The sequence below is a fragment of the Pinus tabuliformis genome, chromosome 7 (genome assembly GCF_031772625.1).
Source record: "Pinus tabuliformis cultivar Carrire ecotype Pingquan chromosome 7, CPIR1, whole genome shotgun sequence".
In the NCBI taxonomy this organism is placed as follows: Eukaryota; Viridiplantae; Streptophyta; class Pinopsida; order Pinales; family Pinaceae; genus Pinus; species Pinus tabuliformis.
The window spans coordinates 1,239,727,272-1,239,740,514 of record NC_142293.1 but is presented as its reverse complement, the minus strand read 5'-3'; positions in this window follow the sequence as shown (position 1 = coordinate 1,239,740,514).

Sequence of the window (13,243 nt, the reverse complement as noted above, 5' to 3'; positions counted from 1 at the left end):
ACATATCTTTGTGATGTGATCTACATGAATACACATATTTTTGTGATGCAAGCTATAGGAATACATATATCTCTTAAATTCATACTACCAATCTCTGTGATACAAGCTACAATCTCTATGTAAAATCATGCTACAGGAAGGTCATCATTTTGTATAATATGAGCTACCTATCTCTATGAAACAAGGCATCTAAAGGACATGAAAGGAGTATATTGGTTAACTATCTTGTGGACAAAACATGGCAAAGTTTGGAGGGTTGACTTAACACTTGGAACCTTGGTTAGTTTGACTTGGATTTCTCTTATTGACAAATGATCTATAAGGAAAGGATTGATGGGTTTTCCCCTTATGGGTTTTGCCCTAGCCTCTAGCCTAATATTCGGTGTTCTTTGTCTTTTGTGCATTATGTTTGTATAATTACTTGATGAACTAATGAAAGAATTAAATGTTAAATGGAAAAACATATATATAAATAGTCATAAGCAATTACGAAATTCTCTATTGCTCTCAAATTTCAACACTAACAAAGGAACTTGACACAATGGATATTATTGCTTCCCAAGGAGGGATAAATAGAATAGGTGGATATTAGCCACCCACCTCTTCCACTGACTCATAATGGTTCTCAATTTTGGCAACTCTACTATAGTTTTGCAGGTCATAAAGTTTCAATGCATTTTTAGGGCATTCCTCATGTACTTTATTAATCAACATAACCTCAAAATCTATTGTGAAGCTTTCCAAACACATGGAGGATAGAATAAAATTTGTAACAGTCTAATAAATTCCCCAAAGATAGATTGTATCTAGAAGTTGTGGCCTGAGGAAGTTGGCATATCAACTAGGATCCTTAGGGTCCATATTCCTTTTGTTGCCCCATCTCCTAGGGTTTGGGTTTTTGATATTATAGTTTGTTGTGACTTAGGATTTTATATTTTATGTTATAAGACAATTTTGAACTCTCGTAAGTGTCTTCTTATAAATAAGCATAGTTAACACATTTCTTTCTAGAAATAAATTACTACAAATCTCTCTTATTGTATTGTTTTGCATGTATTTTGTTTTTTCTATTTCTTCAATTAATGAAATTTGAGTTTCATTGTATTATTTATACTCTTTACAATAACTTTGTATGCCTTTGTTTATATTTTTTTCTACATTTCATTCTCTTCATATTATAGACCATTAATGTAGAACCCAAAAAGCATAAGGAAGAGTGGGAACCTATTTAGCTCCTATAATGCACTAGATACTCCCTCCACATCACCAATACTTTGTATGTACTTTATAAATTATTCATCAATAAAGTGGGTTATGTGGTTATGATATTTCACAACAATTTTTATTATAAAAGATAAATTATGTTTATTGATATCAACTCAAACCAAGTTGATTTTTTAAATATATTTGAAGTATTTTTTTAATGATAAGAAGAGAATATTTTTTCTTCTTCTTTTTTAAATTAGGTTATGCTCAATGATCATGATTGTGCAAGGTTTGATCCAACAACAATTTTTCTTCTCAATAAATAACTCTCATTTTAAACTCCTTATGAGATTTGAATTAGTGATTTGATGGATACTAAACCCCATACAAATCAACTCATTTATACCTCATAGTATAATAATAATAACTATCTTAAAAAAATTAAGAACATTCCCAATCACACTCACATAAAGCTCTACACCCACTACCTTTCTTCTCACACAAAACTCTACACCCATTAAAACTTAAACCAAGGCTTAACTCAAAAATGGTTCTTATTATACCTATCAAAAGGCATGGTATATAACGATCAATATCACTTTCTGGATTTGAGACCTCTGTGGTACAATATTTTTGATTCAGTCATCGGAGTTTCCACAGTAAGAGAATTGTTCTGCCAACGTTTCAAATCCCAACCGGGATCCATCATCAGGGCAACTTGAAGCTTGATAGAAGAAGAGCAGCTTATTATGTTATAAATAGAGATGAGGAAAGAAGAGGGGAAGGTCGGCTCTCAATTTCTTGAGAAGTCGGCTGCCTCTTGATTTTTATTTTAATAATTTTTTAATATATAATTTTTAATTTAATTTTTTAATTTTTTTTTTTTTTTTTTTTGAATATTACTTTAATAATTATTATTAGTATAAAATTAGGAGGTTCTTAATGTTTATAATAACAACATACTACTATATATTTTAATTAAAATCAATGAACTAATAACTCATTATAGTGATTAAAATAATAATTAGATATGTTAATTATTATAATTTTTCTTTTTTCCTTATAATAATAAATAATTAAAATAATAAATAATTAATATAGTATTAATAAAATAATTGGTAAAACTTGTAAAATCAAATAAATAATAAATAAAATATTATAGTTATTTTAATTATTATTATAAAGTAATAACATGTTATATTAATTATTTTTATAATAGTTAAAAAAAATTTAATAATGAATAATATTAATATAAAGAATTAATACTTATAATTATTATTAATTGTTTAGAAATTAATTATTATTATTAATATGAATTAATTATTGATATTTATTATTTGTTAGTTAATGGTTAGTTAATGGGAAATTAATCAATTATTTATTAACATTAATTATTATTAATTAAAATCAATAATTATTAATTGTTATTAAAGAAAATGTTTTTAACAACATTTTCTTTAATAACAATTAATAATTATTGATTTTAATTAATAATAATTAATGTTAATAAATAATTGATTAATTTCCCATTAACTAACCATTAACTAACAAATAATAAATATCAATAATTAATTCATATTAATAATAATAATTAATTTCTAAACAATTAATAATAATTATAAGTACTAATTCTTTATATTAATATCATTCATTATTAAAAAAATTTTAACTATTATAAAAATAATTAATATAACATGTTATTACTTTATAATAATAATTAAAATAACTATAATATTTTATTTATTATTTATTTGATTTTACAAGTTTTACCAATTATTTTATTAATACTATATTAATTATTTATTATTTTAATTATTTATTATTATAAGGAAAAAAGAAAAATTATAATAATTAACATATCTAATTATTATTTTAATCACTATAATGAGTTATTAGTTCATTGATTTTAATTAAAATATATAGTAGTATGTTGTTATTATAAACATTAAGAACCTCCTAATTTTATACTAATAATAATTATTAAAGTAATATTCAAAAAAAAAAAAAAAAAATTAAATTAAAAATTATATATTAAAAAATTATTAAAATAAAAATCAAGAGGCAGCCGACTTCTCAAGAAATTGAGAGCCGACCTTCCCCTCTTCTTTCCTCATCTCTATTTATAACATAATAAGCTGTTCTTCTTCTATCAAGCTTCAAGTTGCCCTGATGATGGATCCCGGTTGGGATTTGAAACGTTGGCAGAACAATTCTCTTACTGTGGAAACTCCGATGACTGAATCAATATCACTTTGACTTGCATTAATTTAGTTTGACTTATTTCTATAAGATCCATTTAACTAATGTTTAAAAAAAACACGATTTAAAAAAATATTTAATTCTTTATTATTCCGCATTTCAATTGATCATATAAATTGGGGTCTTATTGCCAACTAATGTCAAATAAAGCTATAAGACCTATAATATAATTATAACAGAGGGTGTTGAGATTCATTAATGCTAGCTTTGGAGCTAGCATTAATCCACAACATAAGATGTTTTTTCTTATTGCATAAATAAATAAATAAATAAAACCTTGAGTTTCTTTCCTATCATCTCATAACCCAAATGGTGTTGTGTAAACCACTATTGGCATGTTCACCATCTTTCAGACTTCCCACAACTAGTAAAACAACACAAGCTTAAATTCACCTTATCATCTCATGTTGCTTATTGTTTGCAAACTACATACTTGGCTTTGACCCTATTGAAGCTTGGTTCTTAACTCTTTGCCTCTAAAGACTAGACTCATCCTCCTGCATGCACTAGAATAGTAAAAAGATACATCTCATAGCCCTTCAATTAGCATTAAAGAAGCTTCACTCCTTGTGCAACCCTCTATTAAGTCACAAAGCTAATATTCTCTCATATTTGCATACCTTTGGTTGCACCATCTACACCGGGTGTCTTCTCGTCTTGTATGTTGATTACATACATGTGCGGTAAAGTCCTTTGCCTACTTGAGAAACTCGAAGCCAAGTATGAGGTCAATCCTAGTTAACGAAGAAAATGGAGTAGGAAAAATAAAAACAACAAAAATGTGTATGCATTACCTTTCATTTATGGGTGTTCTATCAGGAATATAGGGAATAACAATGGAGCAACAAATCCTAGAAGTAAGAAACAACTACATTCTTTTTCATACATATGGTTGTTGGTAATGCTTCTTCATAGCTTATAGTGTACTTGTTATTGTATTACTAAAATAATGTGTGTTGGTTATGTCTACAATCAAATCACATTTTTGAAGTTTTCGGTAATTCAAAAACCATCAAAAACAACAATTCCATGTGACTCATAGAAGCATAACTATTATTTATTTTGTAAGTAGCCAATTGGACTAAATTCAACAAAATGTATTGGGGGATAGTAGTAGAACTAGAGTAGTTTGCTACCCCGCCTTGCCTGAGAATTTACCACTTTCATATGGCCTATGCACACAAGCACCAGAGATAAGGTAGTAATCCTTCTCAATCGTCAATCCAATATATTTTATCAATACTAGGTGATATTATTGTTTGTTGAGTCTTGGTAGGTGTATTTAATGACCGCTGTTGTGATGAGTTCTCTCCATCTAAAAATTGTCATGACACTAAAAGGGTGCGCAGATATTTTAACTAGCATGACGAGTCCTTTTGTATCATCTATTGAACTTTAGGTGGGAATCTAAACGGCCAACTATCTTCTGCACTTTCCTAGGTCAAGGGGATTTTATGGAAGTATCTATTGTGCAAAGATTCTTAAATTTGGCAAGTTCAGGTGGCCAAGGAAAGTGGTATTGACCCTCTCAAATTGTTGTAGGATGAAAACGATAGCCTTAGTGAATGAATATTCCCAAGTAGATCACTCCTAAAGTTGCAGAAAAGTTTATTGTTGTTGAGGTTAATAGTGTTCAACTAAGAACACAAGCAAAGAAAGGTGGTACAAGTCTTGAAATGTTGTTGCTAGAAGAAATATCAAGATCCATTGAAGGAATGCTTGCATTCAAATTGTTTTTGAAAACTAAAAGTCATTCTATTCTACTCAGTGACCTCAAAGTTGCAGGTATGGTAATGAGCAAGAAGATTTTAGAGAAGTTGCACAATTTAGGGTCCTTGCAGTTACCTACAGAAGAAGGCATTTTTCCTAACTAAATATAAATCTTATGCACAACATCTGACCTTAAAATTCTTTCAAACTATCTACTAACATTTGACTCTTAATCATGATAGAAAAAAGGAAACAGAGGACTACCAATGGTATAGAGCCTACGTAGAGGGAAGAAATTGCCCTAATGCATTTTATAGCCAAAATGAACATGAAAAACTTCTTGAAAAAGGAAAATATTGGAGAAACTTATGTGTCTAAGCCTACACCGTGAACTACCAAACTTGGGAGTATTTATGAGAACTATATTCTTGGTGATTTCCATATGGCCCATTCATTTGAATATCAATAAAATGAAACAAAATTTGGAACATCACGACAATATGGAGATTTTGGGTATGGAACACTAACTCTAGCCTAAAAATGAACTCTAATTGGACACAAAGGAAAAGGGCATAAAGTGATCAAGGATCACCAATAATGGTCATTGCACACAGAGGCAAAGTGCATGAAGCGATAAAGGATCCTCAATAATGGCCATTGGTATTTTCACTCTATTTGTTTCATGGAAGTGGTACTTGATAACAATTGTTGGAGACATGCAGATGAAAACAAATTTCATTTCCTCTTACCGCGTGGTTGTCTTTTTCTTCATTTCATGGATGTGCACTCACAACTAGCATTTTTTAAAGTCTAATTTACCTCTCCTTGCACTCCTTTCTTATTTGTCTTATCACCTTTCACCTACCACATCTATGTGATCACATTGGAACCAAACACTCTTTAAATTAATGGTGTTGTTAATTTCTTACTAGATTTAATGTGTGTCAAAGTTGAGTCAATAAAGGAGGTTCATTTTCATCTAATTCAATATAAAGTTATGTCATAAACTTCTTTAGACTTCCTCTTATTCTACTCAGTGTTATTTATAGTATAGTTATATAGTCCTTTGGCAGTGCCTAATTTTTTTTTTCCTTTTACTTTGAATGAATGCAAGGTAAACCGGGAGTACTGCCCCACATTTTGTAGATGCTAAACCAAGTAAACTGCCAACCCTGATTATGGAGTCTTGCCCCAAGGGAGTCGAACCCGTGATCAACAACAACTAACAACAATGTTGAAGAACTTCACATCTGACTTTAAACCACTTGAGTTAACCCTAACAACAATGTCAAAGAACTTCACATCTGACTTTAAACCACTTGAGTTAACCCTTGCAACTTATGTCTAATTCTTTTATATCTTCATGGTACTTATTTATCCTTACTTTATGAGTCAATGCATAGTATATGTATGATTTGAAATATTTTATTAATAATGTAGTCTTAGAAATCCAATGGACCATTATCCAAAGATTATCATCATTTATCGTTGACACTATCTAGGTACTCCAATAAAAGTCGTCTTCACTAAATAAATTGGTGTTATACCTTTACAATATGGATTATTCAATGAGAGAAACCATAACATATTCTAATTTGAATGTTTAAGCTGGTTTCTAAGTATTCTAATATACACTCACAAAGAACATAAACTTATTCGTAGCATACGCATAACTTCAACTTAAAATTGATTTGACACCTTGATTGGGTGCATTTAAGCCATGTGCCACATACATAAAACTTATTTCCTAGAAGCATCAGATTAAAAAAAAGGAAATTGATGACATTTGAATTAGAAACAATCAAATTTTATTCAAACAAGCCAACTCATTTTTGAGGAAGAAAAAAATAACGTGTTTCTGTTATATAAAAACTTATTTACATATTCTAATATATTGTATTCAGTATGCTCCGCTGGGACCATATAACTACAACACATATACATCATTGTGCGAGTAAGATCTTTGTGACAAGTAACTATTCTAGAGTGCATCGACAAATTGATATAACAACGCTTGTGAAACAATATACCAATGTGATAACCCCAATATATAAGTCTTGTTCAATAAGCATTAAACAAAATTTACCAGGACTTAAAAACTAAGAAACAAATGCCAAGTTTGTCAAACCTGTATATAAAGCCAGAGCATAAACTATAACAAAATATACCATGCCTTCGAAACTATGTACCTGAGCACACCATGGCCAAAAGTTAATTCATGTAACAAGAATTTTTCCATTGTAGAGGAATCTTCTGTAGCGAAAAACTTGGAAATTTATCTCACCTCTTTGTATGGATAAGCCCAATTTTGATTGTGCATCCATTGTAAGGTTATGCTCCCAATGAATATGGGCAAAGGAGAGCTCATTGAAAAACCCAATCAAATTCTAGATGTGACGCAACTAGTTGGATAGAAGTGGTGGATAGAAGTGGAGGATCAAACCTGGACCTGTGATTTACTTAGTGATTTGAGATTTTTGAGTCCCCAAAAACACACAAACTCAAGAGCTAACCAGTGTGTATAGTATAGTAGATTTTATAGAGTCAGGATCTCCACTCTGAAATTGGTTCCAGCACCACTATTCCAGCTGAAAAGATAATAGTGTCCCAGAGCCAGAACAATATATACACCATCCACATACCTTGTTTTTTTGTAGCCTCATCAAAAAATCCAACTAGGTATTTTCTTCCAACATCCAATTGGCTGAAAAAACATTGTTAATCACCATTCAAGCCTAGGTTTTATATTCCTTGAAGTAAGAACATATTTTGTTGCAAGTCTTGTTAATATAGAAGGGGACATTATCAAATATAAGAGTGTTCTTGCATTTCCAGATCCCAAAAAGTAAAAAGAGGGAGTGTCTTGTCAACCTTGTATTTATAAAACCAGTCCATAATGCATTTATTAATAGTAGAACATATCTAGGCAACATCAATATTCAGTATTTGTAATACACCAATTCAAGGAAACAACAAATGGCACTACAGGAATAAATGGATAGAAATTTCTAAATCCCCCTTAAACTTATGGCATATCCCTAGCCCATAGAAGCCCCTTTGCCCAAATTCTCCTAAGTGAGTATCTTTTTGAGGCCCACAAGCAATCTAAAACATTCCAATTTTAGTGGCATATCCCAAGTCCAAATATTTTGATACCATCCAGACATCGGGGGAATATTTTGTGTAGGAGTAATAAGAAAGTAAATCTCTTTAGTAGGTATATTATCCAATGTTGTCCTACCATTCCATATGAGAGAGCCAACTCCATCCTGAAAATGTTGCACACACCATATCTATATATATATATATATATATATATATATCCCAAGTTTCTGCCATAGATCCACCAATCCTAGTGCTACAGATCTAATCCAAATTGGAAATAAACCCATAATATCATCATTAGACCGCAACTAGTATAGATGTATGATCCCTAAATCAGGTAAGTGTTGATTGATCTCCCTAGGTAATATGTGATTACCCTAAAAACCATGTATTGGGTCCAAACTTATTTCCATGTTTGTATCTGAACCAATATACCATTATAGATTACCAAGGAGCCAATGTTTAAGTTTCATGAAGCCATTCTAGATATATGAACATTTTTTCATGGATCCAACATTACTTTTGATCCAAGACTCTAGATTCTGGTCCTTTAAATATTTTTCTAAGATGATTTGCTACCATAAACCAAACCCAAATATAGCTCTCCAAGGGCTCTTTATATTCAATGACCATCTGAATCACCCTAAAAAATTTAACCCCTAACCTCTCTTATCTTTCCACTAAGAGATTACCGCCAATCGAACCAGATGGACTTTATCATGTCCGCGAGCACCAGACCATATGAAATGTGAGATAGTGGAGTTGATTATTTTTATGACATGCTTGGGGAGAAGGAATAAGCGCATATAGTATATAGAGATGCTCTGCAAAATCAATTGTGCAAGAGTCGGCCTTCCACTAATTGTTAGCCATCTATGAGCCCATGAGCTCAGTATAACCTCGTACTTCTTTACAAGTCATCGCCATTCCATAATTTTGTATCGATTTGGTTTCAATTTAAAATCGAGATATTTGTAGCCATAATCTAGATTAGAGACATTTATAGAAAAGGAGAATGCAATCCCAAAAATCTATGAAGGATCCTCCGAGGCATGAATGAGCATAGACTTCTCCTTATTCATGCACAGCCCCGAAGCATCCCTAAAATTATTAATGATCATAAGTAGTTGTGCCCATTGGGCTAAAGTGACCTGACCAAAAATAAGCACATCATCAACAAATATGAGATGGGAGACAAAGGTCTTCTTTGTGACCATTATACCTGGAAATGTAACCCTGACTCTAGCCTCTGAAATCCGCTTACTCAAGCCATAAATAACCAGAATAAATAATAGAGGGGATAGAGACTTGTCGCAACCCCCGAGTAACTCTAAAAGAAGGATATGGCACACCATTTATCAGAACAACGTCATAATTAACTGATGTCACACATGCCATAATCCATTCCATATTATCCACTAACAGGCCAATCTTATGTAGAATCATTTTAAGATATGTCCAATCAACACAATCATAAGCTTTGTGTAAATCTAGCTTTAATATAAGTGCCTCTTGCCTACGTGCCTTGATGGAATGAATACTCTCCTGTGAAATGGCCATGATGTCCAAAATTTGCCTATTCTTTAGGAAGTCAAACAGTTCCTAAGACATGTAGAAAAATAGTTTATCCTTAATACGAGAAGCAATAATTTTAGATATCATCTTATATGTGATGTCACACCAAGAAATAGGTCAAAAATCCATGAATGTGGAGGCATTAGAAGTCTCATGGATAAAAGCAATAAAGGTTGAGTTTAAGAAACCCGAAATCTTGTGATCAGTCCTAGCTTCCTCCGCCATCATCAGTAGATCGCAATCCATGATATCCAATAAGTGTATGAAAATCTCCACCGTCCATTCTTTCAGCTCAGGACATTCGTCTCTAGCAAAGGATTTGAGAATTGTTTCAATCTCTTCCATTGAGATCGGACCTCCAACAACCCAATCATCCTCCTCATCGAACATACGAGGATATGAATGGATAAAATCAAGTTGTAGGTCGATATCGACCCCCGTCCTTACCCGGAAAAGTCCCCCAAAATATCTGACAGCTTCCATGTGTAAGTCTTGCAATTTGTTGTTTTTTCCCCTCACCATCCAATAATTCCCATATATTGTTCATCTGCTATCTATGAGAGGCAAAATGGTGATTTTTTTTTTGGTATTTTTGTCACCAACTTCGACCCAGGTCGCGCGACTCTTCAATCTCCAAGTTCCCTCTTGAATTCGCAATATGTGTTGCTTGCGAGCTTCTATTTCCATAATCGAAGATTGATATTCTTTAGATAAGAAACTCAAATTATAAAGGTCATATAATCTTGACATTTCCTTCTTAATGTCCCAAAATTCTTCTCGTTATTGCGGCTTTTTCTGAGTTTCCCATCATTTTTAAAGTCCGCAATTTGCATCCACATACCCCATCCAAGTATATCCTTTAGAAAAAGGCAGAGAGATCCAGGTTTGTCACATCAACTGAACAAATTCCTAGTCCCTAAGCTATGTGTGACTAAATTTGAAGGGGATTCCTCGTCAAATATAATCACCTTTCCACTATAAAAATACCAGAGAGTGGTCCAACAATTGGGTGGGGGAAACCCAAGATTTCATGTATCCTAGTCATTCCATCAAATTTTTATGTACCAAGAAATAGTTCAGCCGCTCTGCAATACTATCCGGAGTATACCATCCATTCTGCCAAGTTGGAACTAGTGGGCACAAAGAGATGTCCATAAGGAATTTTTTATCAAAAAGATCCCTAAAGAAAGGACCTATAAGGTCTAATTTACTCTTAGACCCCCAAATTTTAGCCCCAAATATCGTAAGGTTCAAGTTTCCCTCCACAATAAGTGAACCAACCTTTAGTAAGTTGCACTCGTCTGACCTATTCTAGAAATCCATCCTGGAACCATATGGAGCATAGATATTTAGGATGTGGATCTTGTTCGATGATCCCCTAATGAAACTAGACAATAGAATTCCTGCAAAGATTTTGAAAGCCAGGGAGTCAACCAATAAGGGATTCCACAAAGCAACCAGACCCCTAGAGAGTCCATTTGCATCAATAAAGATGATATTCCAATGGGGGGCCTAACTCCTTATACCCTAACCTGGTTGGAGACATGCAAAGAAAAACAGAGAAAGAGCAGACCACTTTGACACCACTAATATGAACTTATGCATGAACGCAACAAAATATAGATATACACATAAACACATAGATGCAACAAAAATAAACTTCAAATCATTAATATCAAAGAACTGAAATATGCTTACATATAGAAATGGAAATAAGCTAGCTCGGGCGATGGTAGCTTATCTCTGATAAGGTAGTTACATGCCTCTAAACTATGTTACGATGAAGCTTAAAGGCCTATTTATTCTTGAGAAACAATGGAAAACCCTAAACACCCAAAAACCTAACCCTAGGAGATGAAGTGCCAAAACTGTGAGCACGTTTGGGTAAATGGGTACATCAACTTCCTGAGGATGTAACTTTGGAATACGATATTTGTTTGGCTATCATAATACATCGTTTTGAAGATCTCAAAGAGGAGGCCAAAAGAAAACTAATAAGCCAATTTGGGACTTTCTAGTCTCTCTGTTTTACCTAAAAAAAGTCTTTTAGTCCCTCAAAACGACCCTAGAAGCCTAGGCCCTGAAAATTTGCCAAAAATAGTAAGTTGTGCCATAATTAAAGAAATTGAAAAGAAACAATAGTGGGGGTCCAAGTGGAATAGGCAGGTGGCCACTATTGTCCATCCAGATCAGTCATTCCCCCTTAGGAAGCAATGGTCCCCATTGTGTTGAGTGCCTCCATGAGACAGGGAAACTTTTGCTAAACTTGGTCCCTGGTGAGCCACTTGCCTTGGTGCAGGAGTTGGCCAGCTTTGATAACTTGATACAGTTGGATCTTCTGCTGGCGAGTGTTCTTGATCTATGTGTCCATGATCCGATCAATTGTGGCTTGTTCCATGTAGTGTGGGTTTAACTTTGTTGGTGTGAGTTGTTTTACAATCTCTGATGTGTCCAGTAATGGTGGAAAGTATGGTCAAAGGCAGTCCACATTGAACACTAGGTGTAGACCAAGAAATGATGGAATGTTGAACTTGGAAGCATTGTACCCTACAACCATAGTGATAGTGTAAGGCCCATATTGGAGTGGGCGAAGCTTGCGGTGGAGCCCAACAAAGCACTCCTTCTGCAAATGTAAACAAACTTTGTCGCCCACCTGGAACTTGTGTGGCACCCGATGCTGATCATGACACTGCTTGTACTTAGCATTGGCTCTATCCAATATGTTATGGAACTGCTGGGGGATGTGTTGAATGGGCTCAATGAAGTTGTTAGCCCTGCCAACTTCGGACTGGACATGAGATGAATCTACCTGAGTAGCTGCACATGGTATGGCCACATCAATGGGACATAGTAGTTGGAATCCCAACCCCACCTGAAAGGGACTGTAGCCGGTTGAGCTATGGAGAGCTCTATTGTAGTTGTGTTGGACATAGGGGAGCCTATCATCGCATGTGCGTGGATGCTTCGAGTTGTACATATGCAGAATGTGTACGATCATCCTATTGACGACCTTTCTTTGGCCATCAGTTTGGGGGTGGAAAGTTGTGGGCTTAGTGAACTTGGTATCCAACATCGACCAGAGACTTGACCAAAATGTACATAGGAACCTATTGTCTCGATATGAGATAATGGATTGTGGGATCCCAAAGTGTACCCACACTCGTTCAAATAAGAGATTAGTAGTGGCTTCTGTTGTGATACTCTTCTTGTAGGTCGCTAGAATGACCATCTTAGATAATCTTTCGACGACCATGAAAACACAGTCATTTCCATACTTAGTAGAAGCAAGGCTTGACATGTAATCCATGGAGATGAATTCCCAAGTTGGACTAGGAGTAGGCATAGGAGTGTATAGGCCTTGCTTCTTGATGGTTGGTTTGGCAGTGGC